The 13882-nt window shown below is 50.4% G+C and overlaps 1 protein-coding gene across 1 annotated transcript in view; it reads right to left on the bottom strand.

Annotated features, from left to right (window-relative positions):
* LOC147700465 (cystathionine beta-synthase-like) overlaps positions 1-10691 on the bottom strand; it is a 186859-nt gene extending 176168 nt beyond the window's left edge. The window contains exon 1 of the mRNA XM_086935874.1: positions 10474-10691. The gene's annotated coding sequence lies outside the window, so the exon portion shown is untranslated. The remainder of the gene's footprint in view (positions 1-10473) is intronic.
* Between the last annotated feature and the right edge of the window lie 3191 nt (positions 10692-13882).

Below are 13882 nucleotides of genomic sequence, written 5' to 3' on the forward strand. Positions count from 1 at the left end.
ACTCTAGTGTCCTCCAGTCGAGAGCCCCTGGTCTATGTATTTTTACAAATTAAGCACTGGTGCCAATACACAGACAACTGGCTAGTCCACCACCTGGAAAGGGTGGTGTGGAGAGGCGGTTCGCAGAGGCCTGGGAGAGACAGCTTGGAGCAGTCAGAAGGTGAACCTAGCAAGGACAGGATCCTTATATCATCTCTACAGCAGGCACGCAGCCATCTGAGCTATCATAGGGCTGGGAGAATGTACTGACTCGTCACACTTCATGGATTGGGAAATTATTTGCAGTAAAATGAGACAAGCAGCGCGTTCACTCAGCCGCTCCTGATGCTAAAGTCCGGACCTGTTCCTGGGATGCGTTTGTAAGTTCCGAGGCCACGGTCTGCCCGGTCTGGACTGAAGACCCCTCAAGCAGAGGAGCCCCCCACAGGGGCGGCCTTAGGCATGGCACAGGGCTGTCAAACCCCAGCGGCCGCTACGCCAATATATATCCTTAATATAATATTCCTCTGAGGATGGATACATATTTGCGTGGCGGCCCCTGGCAGGGATTTGGCGGCCTCCGGCTCTGTTCCACTTCCAAACACCCTGACCCCCCCTCTTCACTGGCCTCCGCTCCTGCGTACCGCCTGGTTCCTGATTGGCTTCTTTTTTTCCCTACCCAGTGCTGGCCATGTTGTGTGTCACAATACCCTCCTCCTCCTAAATTTTATCGTTCTGAGATGAATTTGGAAGGGTAGGAGCAGCCGCAGGTACAGGTCATCTAACGCCTTTTCTGTACGTTTTATTAAAACACCTTCCTGAGCTCCGGGGCGCACCGCCCCACCCGGACCCCCTCTTCCGGGGCCCCCTACCTACGCTCCCTGCCAAGGGCCGCCATGAGTCTAGAGCCACCCCTGCCCCCCATGATCGAGAGCTCCAGCTACAGCGAAAACAACAGCCCCCGTCACAGCAGCACCGAAGAAGCAGCTGAGATGGGGTCGACGAATGTAGCACTATACAAAACCCACATGGCAAGGAAGGCAAAACCCAACATAACTCATATGACACAGCACAGCACAGCACAAAATAACAGATCCCAAGCGGTGTCACGTCATAACATAACTTATTCCATGTCATTACATAGCGTACCCTGAGAATACACAATATAAACCTTGACATATCATAATATATCACATGACATGAAGATGACATGACATGACGGGACCTAGGACCAGGTCACATGACATAACACAGCACAATCTGGAGTATAAAAGATCATGAACATAATATAACCTGAAATGGCATAATAGAGCACAATCCAATGGCATAAACAGGGCTGGGCATAACATAACTTGTTCGAAATTTCAGAATTTGGGGGCATATTTACAAGGGCTTTATCACTGCTTTTTTGGATTAAAAAGCCAAAAAAGCGGAGATAAAACCAGCGCCCTATTTACAAGAGAGTGCTAACATGCATAATCGCATGTTGCACCCTTTTTCCCGACGCCTCCCTTTGTATTTCCAATGAGATGCAACTTGGGCGTCACTGGGCGTACCTCGGATGGACAACCTTGCAAATATCGCTGATGTTTACATCGCGATATTTACAAGGAAGCCAACATGATTATAACACACATTAGATTTTGGCAAAAACTGACGTTTTCGCCAAAATCTAAAGTCTGCTAAAATCCTGACTTAACCATCCCTAACATAGGGGGTGAATTATGCTGATACGAATCTGTTGGTCATATCAGCAAGGTTATCGCCCTTTTGCAGGGTACATCGCTGGAAAGCCAGCGATGCTCCCTGCAAAAGGGCGATATACTCGCTATCTCTGGAATGTTTATCGCCCTGGAGTAACGCGTTGTTAATCACGCGCTACCAGGGCGATAAATACCAGAGATAGCCTGCGATAATGTAATTATCGCTAAGCACAGCCAACGATTATTATCGTTTGCCGTTGATAATATGCCCAGAAGTTTTCCATGCCAGAGTTGACCTCAGCCTGCAGCCTGTGTGTGCATGTGCGGGTGGTGGGGGCTGTCTGTGCATGTCTGGCCTGCACGCCCCAGAGCTGTCCACTTCCTGTCGTGTCTGCAGGAGGATCCGCGTGCTCCATGACAGTGCCTTGCCCCTAACTGGATTCTCTTCTCTTGATTCGCAAGCGACAGACTCGTGCACTCCCTCAAGTGGAGGCAGGGGTCCCTGCACCCAGTCTGCCCCCACACACTGGAGAGGGTGGCTGTGGGAGGCCTGTAGTGCACTCAGACCCCAGTCAATGGGGGAGGGTGCCCTAACACTCCAAGCACGAGTCCAGAAGACGCAGACGGGTGGAGACAATGCTAGCAGGCATGTCTATGGGGGAATCTGGGGTTACAGGCCAGAATGTTCCCTGTGGGAGGGCGGCAGGGCCCGGGCAGAGTCAGCTGCACATGTGATTGATTATTCCTGTCATCAGTCGGGTACCATCAAATACACTGAACCCAGCAGAGGGACTGGAAGTTCTCATCTGCAGGAATAAGAAGACAGGAATTTGTTTTCAAAAAGGTTTTGACGAGGTTGGCTGTGTCATTTGGTAGGGGCATTCACTAAAGTTAAAGGGCCAGATGTAGGTCGCCAAATACCGGTCGGTAAAGGACGATTTCGGCCGTTACCAACCGGTATTTGGGATTTGACATGTAGGTGGCCTTATATTTACAGAATCGGTATATTTACCGATTCAGTAAATTTACCAATTCTGTAAAATACCCAATCAGTAAATTTACCGAATCAGTAAATCCAGATGTAGGTGGCACTTCAAACAGTGCCACAGGCAATTACCGATTCGTTATTTACCATGTAATAGTATTGCATGGTAAATAACGAATTCCTGTGTACTTGCACATCTGTGCATGTACACCTGTGCCATATGGCACACATACATGCCCTAGGGGCATGTATGTGTGTCACATGGCACACAAACCAAAATCAGGCGTGCAACAGGGCGTCAAAATGACACCCTGTTCCCCTTGACAATTCGGTATTTTTACCGAATCGGTATTTACCGATTCGGTAATTGACATTCATTCCTATGGGCCTTGAGGCCCATAGGAATCAATGGCAATTACCGAATCGGTAAATACCGATTCGGTAATTACCGAGTCCTACCGATTCGGTAATAAATACCGATTTTTTAGCTACATCTCATTTACCGAATCTAGAATACCAAATCGGTAAAATTCGGTATTTTAGAGTCACTAAATGAGGATTACCCACATTGGGCCCTTAGTTACCTATCTGAGTTGGTCAGTAAAGTAATAAGAAAATAAAAGCATGAAATTATTTTTGGGAGGAATGAAGGTGGGTGTTTGCGTTTGTTCAGCTGCCACTCAAACACGTTTAATTCGAACATATTAGTCTGCTACCGGGGGCTTCTTTGACCCCTTGTGCTGTAGCCAAGGAAATAGAAGGCAGAGCCCCGAATGGCTATCTCCTGCAAAAATAACCAGGCTGAATGAGGGCGAACCCACCCGCCCCGCACATCCTAACCGCCAATCGGCCACCGCTACCGAAGAAGGCAACCACTGAGGATAAGCTTTAACATGTAAGGCCAGTGGAAAAACTATTTTTCAAGCAAAAAAAGGCAATCAATGGAGCAGACCTCCATGGTTCTGAGACTAACCATGCGTCCTACACGTTAATAATAATAATAATAATAATAATAATAATAATAATAATAATATGAAACTTATAATGCGCTCAGCTTACCCTGGGGCATCCCGGCGCAGACAGACCAAAAGGAGAGACTCAACTAATCCCTACTGAGGAAACAGGTAGGTCTTAAGAAGTTTCCTAAATAGTAGGATCTTGGGCTCTGAGCGAATCTTGAGGGGCAAAGAGTTCCACAGAGTCGCCACCTGCACAGAGAAACGCCTGCCCCCAGATCGAACTCTCCTTACTCTCGCTGACTGCAGCAGATGTTTTTGGTCCGAGCGTAAAAGACGAGGGGGCTTATACGGACGGGCCATGTTAGAAAGGATGGGGGGGCCTTTGCCATGCAGAATCTTGTGGGCCGTGCATAGCGCTTTAAACTTCACCCGCTCCTTCACGGGGAGCCAATGAAGCGTCTTAAGGGCCGGGGCAGCAGACTGTCTTCTAGGAACATCCATAAGAAGTCTAGCCGCTGCGTTTTGCACCTGTTGGAGGATTTTAAAGGTAGCTTCAGGAGCGCCGAGGAACAGCGCATTCCCATAGTCGAGCCTCGATAGGATTAAACCACGTACCAGAAGCTTCTTTGCTGGATCAGGAAGCAGTGGTAACACCTTTCGGGCTGACCTCAGTAAACCAAAGCAAACCCCCGCGGTCCTCTTGGCGTGGGTCCTGAAGGACAGATCTTTCTCTAACCATGCTCCCAAGGACTTGATCTCCTTCTTGGGAGATGGTGGATCACCAAGAGACCGGGGCCAGCAGCTCGCAATAATGGAGGGACTGGAATTACCCAGGAGCATCAGCTCAGTTTTTCCTCCATTAAGCTTTAAGGCAGAGTTAGACATCCAGCGATAGACATTGGCATGGCAGTCGTGTAACACCTCAGGTTGTTCCGCCAGCTGAGTGAGGCCCACCACCAGCTGAGTATCATCAGCATAGCTGATGATCTTCACCCCCGAAGGGGCGACCACTCTTTCAAGTGGAGTCATATATATATTAAATAAGGTAGGGCTCAGCGATGAGCCCTGCGGGACTCCACATTGAAGGGGAAATAGGGCAGACTGCTCTGCTCCTTCCCAGACTTGGTAGAAACGGTTGGAGAGAAAAGATCTCAACCAACGTTAGTTAGGTAGAGCATGTTGTGAGACTATACAGTAAACATATTCATCTATCTTTTTATATAAATAGACATTAATTTACAGCGTTATAATATAGAACAAAATGGGTTCAGGATAACAAAAAACGCTTCTGGATGTGGGAAAAATATCATGAAATAAAATTGCCAATAAAATAAAGACTCAATTGCGCGTACACAATGTCTAAGAAATGGTCATGAGCCAAAGAACACTCCCCAAAAAAATACTAGAAAAATCACATGAGCATATTCACGGGCTGAATAAAATATTATCGGAAATGGTCCACCGAGCCCTTGGAGATGCTTGCCAGCAGAAACGCAATGGGCTGTTGAACATCAGCCACCACTGACAGCTGCAATCAGGGATTAGGTAGTGAGCAGACAGTGGAGGTGCATATAATAGGTGGGGGGCCTCTCAGAACAAGAGAAAGTTGCACAGCCTCCCGAAGTTGCCACCATGCTTAAAGATGAAGCGCGACTTGCCACTCTGATCAAGCGAAACGTACAAACGCTTGTGAAGACGCTTTTAGAAATAAAAATGAGTTCCTGAGCCAGTCAATAATTTGGGACAAGTTGAAGGCTACAAGTAATGGTAATGGGGTCCTCCTCGATGGGAAGGAACAAACAATGAAAAGGAGGGACAAATAGGAACATATAACCAATTGGAAGTAAGAATTTTAAAAGGACACTGTAGCAAACAAATGAAAATCAGTGGGCGGGCTATAAGCCCACAAAATATATATAGCATGTCTTGAACAGACTACTCAAGCGCTGTCTCGTCTCAACCTAAAAATGGAACCTGCTGGCATGGGGGTGGTTGGCACGTGGAGACAACCCAGGGGGCCCGAGTCTATAAAGGTAAACAAACAACGAATGGTCCAAGGGCCCAATGCCTACTGCCGAACTAATGCTGTCTATCACAGATGTTGTCCCACATTTAGGCAGCACCAGTTCCTTTAGGGAGCATAGCCTGCTTTAAAAAAGTGTTTCCTGTGAAAGCATGTTGGGCGACTGTTACATGCGGCCACCACCCCTGCATTGGCAACAATAACAGTGGGTCACAAATATCCACACGTCTATCTAATACTGGCTGGGGGTCATTCTGCTAAGTCTGGTGAGAGGGTACTTTGCAGCACAACCTATTCAATAGGTCACATCTCAAAATTACAGACAAGTTGCAAAATGTCTTTGTGCAATTTGTCCCACTATTTGCATACTGTGTGTTAGTACGTTAGGGCGATCGCCCATTCTTACTAAGTGCGTGAAAAGTGATGCCTCAACTCCACCTGAGGTAGGCACAACACACTCTTTTGAGTCGTTCACGAAGGAACAGAAATGCCCACTGCTCCAATGGTATCTCCAAGGATGACCCAGTGCATAAGAATGCCAGATGCTTCTGTCTGCAGGGAGCGTGTGAAAAGCAACCCAACATGACCATCTGTACACCTGCGGCTCTTCTCCTTTATTGTGAATTTGCGTCTGATGACCTGTGAATGATAATTGTATCTCCAAATGCAAATGTTCCGCTGTTTTATTATCAAAGACTTTTCATAGTATCAGCAAAACCCTCAGCAATCGGTCAAACTCTTTCCACAAAATCAGCCAACATTAGAACAGTTGGAGGTCAACCACAGGGCATTCAGACATGTTCCATCCATCATCCCATACCTCAGAGATCCAACACTTCCTGTCAACCAACCGATACCCAAGCCGACACACGTTCCACCAAACAACATCTGAACAATCGAAGGCCAACCAAAGGACATTCAGAGATGTTCGGCCCAGCCTCCCAAACCTCAGAGATCAAACTTTCCTGTCAAACAATCAATGCCCAAACAGTCACACATATTCCACCAAACATCAACAGATTCTGAACAATCAAACAACTTGTCGTTACAGTTAAGCTCTTTCCATCAAATCAACACAGCAAGCATGTTCACAATATTAGCCCTAACTTGAGCCATGAAACACTTTCCACCCATCAGCAAAGAAGTGAACAGTAGAACACTTTCGACGAGTCAGTGAAGACCTTAACAGTAGAACATTTCCCAACCATCAGCAAAGAACTGAATGGTGGAGCATTTCCCACCCATCAGCAGAGACCTGAACAATGCTTCATGCTGGCCTCTAGACACCCAGCTGCATACTGAGCCCCTGGGCACGCTGATATCTGCTGAGCCCCTGGGCACACTGATATCTGCTGAGCTCCCAGACACCCTGACATGCTGAGCTCCCAGGCACCCTGATATCTGCTGAGCTCCCAGACACCCTGATATCTGCTGACCTCCCAGACACCCTGATATCTGCTGAGCTCCCAGACACCCTGATATCTGCTGAGCTCCCAGACACCCTGATATCTGCTGAGATCCCAGACACACTGATATCTGCTGAGCTCCCAGACACACTGATATCTGCTCAGCTCCCAGGCACCCTAATATATGCTGAGCTCCCAGACACCCTGATATCTGCTGAGCACTCAGACACACTGATATCTGCTGAGCTCCCAGACATCCTGATATCTGCTGAGCTCCGAGACACCCTGATATCTGCCGAGCCCCCGACACCCTGATATCTGCTGAGCTCCCAGACATACTGATATGTGCTGAGCTCCCAGACACCCTGATATCTGCTGAGCTCCGAGACACCCTGATATCGGCTGACCTCCCAGACACCCTGATATCTGCTGAGGTCGCAGACACCCTGATATCTGCTGAGCTCCCCGACATGCTATTATGTGCTGAGCTCCCAGACACCCTGATATCTTCTGAGCTCCCAGACATACTGATATCTGCTGAGCTCCCAGACACCCTGATATCTGCTGAGCTTCAAGACACACTGATATCTGCTGAGCTCCCAGACATACTGATATCTGCTGAGCTCCCAGACACCCTGATATCTTCTGAGCTCCCAGACATACTGATATCTGCTGAGCTCCCAGACACACTGATATCTGCTGAGCTCCCAGACATCCTGATATCTGCTGAGCTCCAGACATCCTGATATCTGCCGAGCCCCTAGACACCCTGATATCTGCCGAGCCCCTAGACACCCTGATATCTGCTGAGCTCCCAGACACCCTGATATCTGCCGAGCCCCTAGACGCCCTGATATCTGCTGAGCTCCCAGACGCCCTGATATCTTCTGAGCTCCCAGACACACTGATATCTGCTGAGCTCCCAGACACCCTGATATCTGCTGGGATCCCAGACACACTGATATCTGCTGAGCTCCCAGACACACTGATATCTGCTCAGCTCCCAGGCACCCTGATATCTGCTGAGCTCCCAGACACCCTGATATTGGCTGACCTCCTAGACACCCTGATATCTGCTGACCTCCCAGACACCCTGATATCTGCTGAGCACTCAGACACACTGATATCTGCTGAGCTCCCAGACATCCTGATATCTGCTGAGCTCCGAGACACCCTGATATCTGCCGAGCCCCCGACACCCTGATATCTGCTGAGCTCCCAGACATACTGATATGTCTTGAGCTCCCAGACACCCTGATATCTTCTGAGCTCCGAGACACCCTGATATCGGCTGACCTCCCAGACACCCTGATATCTGCTGAGGTCGCAGACACCCTGATATCTGCTGAGCTCCCCAACATGCTGTTATGTGCTGAGCTCCCAGACACCCTGATATCTTCTGAGCTTCCAGACATGATATCTGCTGAGCTCCCAGACACCCTGATATCTGCTGAGCTTCAAGACAAACCGATATCTGCTGAGCTCCCAGACATACTGATATCTGCTGAGCTCCCAGACACCCTGATATCTGCTGAGCTCCCAGACATACTGATATCTGCTGAGCTCCCAGACACACTGATATCTGCTGAACTCCCAGACATCCTGATATCTGCTGAGCTCCAGACACCCTGATATCTGCCGAGCCCCTAGACACCCTGATATCTGCCGAGCCCCTAGACACCCTGATATCTGCTGAGCTCCCAGACACCCTGATATCTGCCGAGCCCCTAGACGCCCTGATATCTGCTGAGCTCCCAGACGCCCTGATATCTTCTGAGCTCCCAGACACACTGATATCTGCTGAGCTCCCAGACACACTGATATCTGCTGAGCTCCCAGACACCCTGATATCTGCTGAGCTCCCAGACACACTGATATCTGCTGAGCTCCCAGACACACTGATATCTGCTCAGCTCCCAGGCACCCTGATATCTGCTGAGCTCCCAGGCACCCTGATATCTGCTGAGCTCCCAGACACACTGATATCTGCTGAGCTCCCAGACACCCTGATATCTGCCGCGCCCCCAGACACCCTGATATCTGCTGAGCTCCCAGACACCCTGATATCTGCCGCGCCCCCAGACACCCTGATATCTGCTGAGCTCCCAGACGCCCTGATATCTTCTGAGCTCCCAGACACACTGATATCTGCTGAGCTCCCAGACACACTGATATCTGCTGAGCTCCCAGACACCCTGATATCTGCAGAGCTCCCAGACACACTGATATCTGCTGAGCTCCCAGACACACTGATATCTGCTCAGCTCCCAGGCACCCTGATATCTGCTGAGCTCCCAGGCACCCTGATATCTGCTGAGCTCCCAGACACACTGATATCTGCTGAGCTCCTAGACACCCTGATATCTGCTGAGCTCCAGACACCCCGACATCCTTAGCTGCCAGACACCCTGCTGTTTGCTAACAGAAAAGAGGTAATTACGAATGTGTGTAGAACTTCAATAAAACTCTTTCCACCCATTGGCCCTTCGCTGCTTCACGTGTAATAAACGGAATTATTACAAGTTCGTTCCTGGAAACTTTTCTGAGCAGGGCTAATGTCAGTTCTCTAGAGCACAGGAATTCGTGTTATACACATCTGTAATACTTGTTTTATGGATCCCGGAATGTTGAGCGCGCCCTGTTGGGCACACTTATCTGCAGCACGCGCGTGAGCCCCACGAGCTATCACTCGGCTGACCCCTGCTGCCATTTACAATTAGTGAGGACCTCTTCCTTCGTGACTCCGCCTGCCGGGGTCCTTCAGAGTGCCCCGGGGAGGGGGCGACACGCAGGATGAAAGGAGTGACCCTGGCAGGCAGGTGGCCGAGCCCTGACCGACCCTCCCCTCCACGTCTGCACCCATGGCCGACCCTTCGGGCCTCTGAGGAAGTGCCACGAATAGAACTCCCCCTAGAGCAAACTATAAATCTATGGGGGTGCTAGGATCACTAAAGCGCCCACGGGGCACGTGGGGCGTCGCGGCGCTATACAAGGATTCTTGTGACACACTAACAGACACACACCGGATCTATTGAAAGTTACAGAGTGCGCGTGAGAAGATTCACAGCTCGAACATATAACTTAAGAAAACATTGCAATAAAAATACTGTTCAATTAAATTAATTACGCGTGTGACCACCAGCATGGCACGTGCAAAAAAACATAAACATTACAGTCTGAACTGGGCGGACACACTGCACTACCCCCTTATCTGCAGCCCTGTATTGGATCAAAAAAGCAAGCATTTTTTGTTTAATTTAAGGCCCGAGGGGTCTCCTCAATTCTAAAACAGCCACAAGGCACCGGGGGGCAGTCAGTCACGTGACACAGAGTCGGACACACTATTTAAAGAGCTTAGAAGCGGCACAAGTGAGGCGCGAAGCGCAGCTAGTGTCATTACAATAAAACATATTTTTACCTGTGTAGCGCCTGGAGTCGGCTGTATGTGGTTCCCTGGAGGCTTCTATGCGCTGCGCCGAAGGGGGAACCCTCACCTCCGGCCGGCCGGCCGCAGGGTCTCGGCACGGATGAATGCCCGGGGCTCTGGGGGGACGCACCCTGCTGCCGCCTGCTCCGTGGGCGCAATAACAAGGACCTCACCTGCATCCCAGGTACACTGGGCGCTAGGAACACGCCCCTCCCCCCGGGGGCTGGACCCCCCTCCCCTGGGTGCAGCCTGGGCAGGGGTGGAGCCGGAGGGCAGGTGCCTTCGGCGGGGCCCGAGGAGGCACGTACAGCAGTGAACTTACATAGAGGTGGGCTGCCGCCCAGGGCGCCCCTTTGCCCTGCTAGATTTATGAAGTCCCTGCACGGCTTGTTGGTTTTAAATGTGGTGGGGCGGAACCTTTACACCTGCTGGGTATAATGTGTGAGCGCAGCCAGCAAGAACTTAAAAAAGAGGGCGGAGTGTTCTCCCACTGCAAGGACATGTTTTGAAAAAACGATGAAAGTGGAGGATTTCATGTCCTAGTTAGGGTCAGTCATTGAAACCGATGCACTTCCGTGCAAGCCCGAGAGCCGGGTGTGCAGCGTTTTCACCAATATTTAACCAGACTCACAAGTGTCCCTGATAATGGCCCAGTGAGACCTCGGTTCAAAGTTCAAACGTTCATTTGTGCGCAGTACATTTTCATAGCAATCACTTTACACAGCTCTTCTGCCTCTTTCAGCTGCTCGAGAGAGACTGAGCTCAGAAGCAAAGAAGCAAACGACCTTCATTCTAAGTGGACACTGACTCTCAGGCTGGCAGTGCCCACGCGCGGCTGACACTGACGCTCATGCTGGCAGTGCCCACGCGCGGCTGACACTGACTCTCAGGCTGGCAGTGCCCACGCGCGGCTGACACTGACTCTCAGGCTGGCAGTGCCCACGCGCGGCTGACACTGACGCTCATGCTGGCAGTGCCCACGCGCGGCTGACACTGACGCTCATGCTGGCAGTGCCCACGCGCGGCTGACACTGACTCTCAGGCTGGCAGTGCCCACGCGCGGCTGACACTGACTCTCAGGCTGGCAGTGCCCACGCGCGGCTGACACTGACGCTCATGCTGGCAGTGCCCACGCGCGGCTGACACTGACGCTCATGCTGGCAGTGCCCACGCGCGGCTGACACTGACTCTCAAGCTGGCAGTGCCCACGCGCGGCTGACACTGACTCTCAGGCTGGCAGTGCCCACGCGCGGCTGACACTGACTCTCAAGCTGGCAGTGCCCACGCGCGGCTGACACTGACTCTCAGGCTGGCAGTGCCCACGCGCGGCTGTCCTGATATACTGTACCACCCCCCTGGTTTCAACCCAGATACTCAGCGCCTGCTGCGACAGGCAGTGTACGTGCCAGGCCTATCTCCAGAAGCCCCCTGGGCATTGCCTGGGGTTAAGTTATGTTAATTTCTATTTGTATAGCGCCAAATCACCAGCAGGTCTCCAAGCGCTAAAACAGGACCCTACACCTGGAGCCTAGCATGCCTCCTAGAGGTCGGCCTGTCCAGGGGGCTCATCCAAGCGCCTGATGGTCTTAAGACTTCCTAAACGGGAGTCAGGGGATCTCCCTGCCCAGCGTATCCGGAAGCTTCTTCCAAAGCTGGGGAATCACAACTGAAAAGCATGCCAGCAGGCATGCCTCAGACAGGGGTGGCCTTAGGCATGTGCAAGCTGTGCACCTGCACAGGGCCACCAAACCCCAGGGGCCACCACGCCAATATATATCCTCAGGGCTTTAAGTGGGCCAGGTCTCAAGGGGTCTGAGCACCGGGAGTTTTTTAAAAGAGGCCTCGAAACGGGTCTCTATCGGGCTCTATTTTGAGCCCTGGCACAGGTGGTCCGTTTTTTTCCAGACTGCAGAGAAGCAGTTTGCTGTCACTGCAGTCCGGAAAAAAGTGCCAGGGCACAAAACAGCCAGATAGAGACCCATTTCGAGACAAGCACATTGTAAAGAAATCCATTAGACACAATAAATATAATTAATTAATATATCTTTAATGGAGCTTGTAAATTGGAGCTTGTAAATCAGCTTCCATATCTGTCCTGGTATGTCCCATGAATGTTTCCTCAACATTCTTTATTCTTGACATTCTTTTACATCTCACATTATGATGTAATTTATACATCATTACACACATGGATGTGCGCTGCCCACACTGCTCACTTCTCACTAATGGAGAAGTTACGGCATGACGTCATGCCAGGTGAGCTTTGTGGGGGAAGGGAAATCCTTTAGAGAGAGTCATTTTCTCTCTGGATTTCCCTTCTCTTTCTGAAACGCAAGAGAAGTAACATTGTGGTAGGGTCACCAGGGCTTTAAGTGGAAGCTTTTTCAATATTATATGTAACCAGCCATAGTTGCAGCTTATTTATCTGATGCAACTAATAACCGTTGACAAAGCCAATAGTCCTGACTTGTAGGTATGATGTGACTTATTGTATCACATATCTGGATGCAACGACAGAAACAGCAAAATACAAGTTGGGCGGCACACTATACTAAACAAAGAATTTTAGCGTAAGTGTTTAAAAGCCACACCCCTAATTAGTGGCCACGCCCCTTTGAGAGACCCCCCAGTTTTTTCATCCCACTTAAAGCCCTGTATATCCTTAATATAATAATCCTCTGAGGATGAATACATATTAGCGTGGTGGCCTCCGGCTCTATTCCACTTCCAAACACCCTGACCCCCCCCCTCTTCACTGGCCCCCGCGCTCTGCCCCGCCCGTACCCCTTCTTCCGGGGCCCCCTACCAATGCTCCCTGCCCAGGGCCGCCATGAGCCTAGAGCCGCCCCTGCCTCGGACGACCGGAGGCATCATCCTGGCACATATTTCTTCAAACAGTCTTTGATGTATCCAAGTGCTGCTCCATGGAGGGCTTTGTGTGCAATGCACAGACCCTTAAACCTAACCCTTTGCTTGATTGGGGGCCTTTGCAGTTGTTGTAGCCGAGGTGTGGCTCGTGCTCTTCGTGGGAGTTTTGAAATCAGTCTTGCAGCGTCATTCATAACCACATGAAGTTTCCCTAATAGACAGCTTTCCAAACTTTTCATGCTGGGGACACACTTTTTAGAGATGCATCATTTTGTGGCACAGTAAGGCAGTGTAGCGAGCGAGCGTAGCGAGCCCAAACCACCTAAGGTGGGTTCGAGGGGTTCTCACTCACTCTGTCTGTCTCCCTCTCTAACTGTCCCTCTCTCTCCCTCTGTCTCCCTCCTTACTCTGTCTGTCTCCCTCTCTTTCCTCTGTCTGTCTCCCTCCCTTTAATCTGTCTGTCTCCCTCCCTGTCTGTCGCCCTCCCTCTGTCTGTCACCCTCCCTCTGTCTGCCACCCTCCCTCTGTCTGT

This window comes from Lissotriton vulgaris, chromosome 8, assembly GCF_964263255.1.
Source record: "Lissotriton vulgaris chromosome 8, aLisVul1.2, whole genome shotgun sequence".
NCBI lineage: Eukaryota > Metazoa > Chordata > Amphibia > Caudata > Salamandridae > Lissotriton > Lissotriton vulgaris.